Raw genomic sequence first — 1,546 nt, 5'->3', positions numbered from 1 at the left:
TAAAGGGCGGTGACCCTCCGGCTTGCGGGTGGGGCCCCTGGCTGAGCGGCGCCCTGATCGGGAAGATGAGGGGATGGGAAGCGAGGACAAAATGGTGGAGCAGGTTGGGGGGTTGGGGGGGAGGAAGCGAAGGAGGTTTGGCCTCCAGAGTTTCGGGGCTCATCACTGGCTCCCCCCTTGGCCTCGTCTTCCCCTCCCTAAAACGCGAACGGGCTCGAGGTGGGTGCAGGCACCAGCTGGAAGGAGGCCTTACTTCACTGGGACAAGAGCTCAGGGACTAGAGGGAAAGTGGGGAGGAAACGGCAGAGGGGACCCCAGGGACTCGTCACCCCCACCGCCTCCCCGGGAAGGGCGGGCTGGGGAGCCCAGCGCTGGGCAGGCTGGCGGCCAGGGATTCCGGGCGGAGTCCCCAGCCCCCATGCCTTCACCAGAAGTTCGAAATTCCACCTATTCCTCTGAGCCAAGAATACAAAGATCCCCGAGAGCTTAATAATATCACCGATTGCCATTTTGTAGTGCATTTTTGTGTGTAGGGTCTTGATCTTTACGAAGATCCTTTTTTAAAACAACAACAGCCATCCTCCGACGGCAGGTGGATAAGTGCTTGGCTTGGTCAGTCTCATACAGAGGCGTTGGGAGGGGACAGGGAATGAAGACCAGACGCTGCTCTGGGGGGAGGTGTAGACCTGGAAGAAGGTGAAAGGCTCAAAAGAGAAGGCAAACTCCGCTGCTTCTACGACTTTCCACATGGGCTTAGTGCCTCCTTCCCCCTCCGCACAGCACCCTCCCACACTGCCGCGTCCCCTCTGCCTACGGGCTGTGCTGAGGGACAGCGGAGCTGCGGGGGCAGGCAATGGGCAGCTATTACTTTTTATTAGAGCCACATTTAACGCCCACCACCCCCTCGGAATGATGAAATAGGTAATGATGGGGGCCAGGGAAAGTAGGCTACTTGGGAATAAATCAATAAAAACATATTGTGATTATACTTAATTATTATCATCTTTTTTATTGGTGTTGCTGGGAGTGAGAGCTAACAGTGAAACCGGCCCACAGGAGAAGCTCCCCTGAGGCCCTGCTGCCTCCCGAGCCTAACCACCCCCTCACCCTGGGCTTGGCTCCCACCCTGCACTGGAGGAATAAGAAATGCCAAGGGCTAATATCTCCCCATCCATCTCTAGGCAGAGTCCTTGGAGAAGAAAGATGTGACTGACTCAATAGGGGGCCGGCTCAGGAGGAGTGGGGTAGGGGTGGGGTTGCAAAAGAGGGAAGAGGTGTCCATGCTTTGGGAGGTAAGGGTGCCTGGCTGACTGTGCCCATGTGAATCTCGGGTTCTCTGGTACCTGTGGAACAGCGGCCTTCTCCTACCAGCTGTCTTCCAGAGTCACGCATGTGACCTCAGCGCCGCAGGCTTCTCTCTACCCCCATTTGCTAGGGAAGAGCTCCCCTGTGCCCACTCTAAGCCCCACCAGCTGGGACTGTTGCAGAAGACGGGAGAAAAACCAAGCCACGCTTAGAGAAAGGGAGTTACATTTTATTATTAAAC

At 56.4% G+C, this 1,546-nt stretch overlaps 1 long non-coding RNA gene across 1 annotated transcript; it reads left to right on the top strand.

Moving 5' to 3' along the window:
- The first annotated feature begins 115 nt into the window (after nucleotides 1-115).
- Nucleotides 116-993, top strand: LOC106725810. The gene is made up of 2 exons (XR_001361788.1): nucleotides 116-219; nucleotides 618-993. It is a non-coding gene; the product is annotated as an uncharacterized LOC106725810 (long non-coding RNA).
- The last annotated feature ends 553 nt before the right edge of the window (nucleotides 994-1,546 follow it).

This window comes from Myotis brandtii, unplaced genomic scaffold (assembly GCF_000412655.1).
Source record: "Myotis brandtii unplaced genomic scaffold, ASM41265v1 scaffold19, whole genome shotgun sequence".
In the NCBI taxonomy this organism is placed as follows: domain Eukaryota; kingdom Metazoa; phylum Chordata; class Mammalia; order Chiroptera; family Vespertilionidae; genus Myotis; species Myotis brandtii.
The sequence above is the reverse complement of the archived record's forward strand: the minus strand, read 5'-3'. Positions and strand labels throughout refer to the sequence as shown.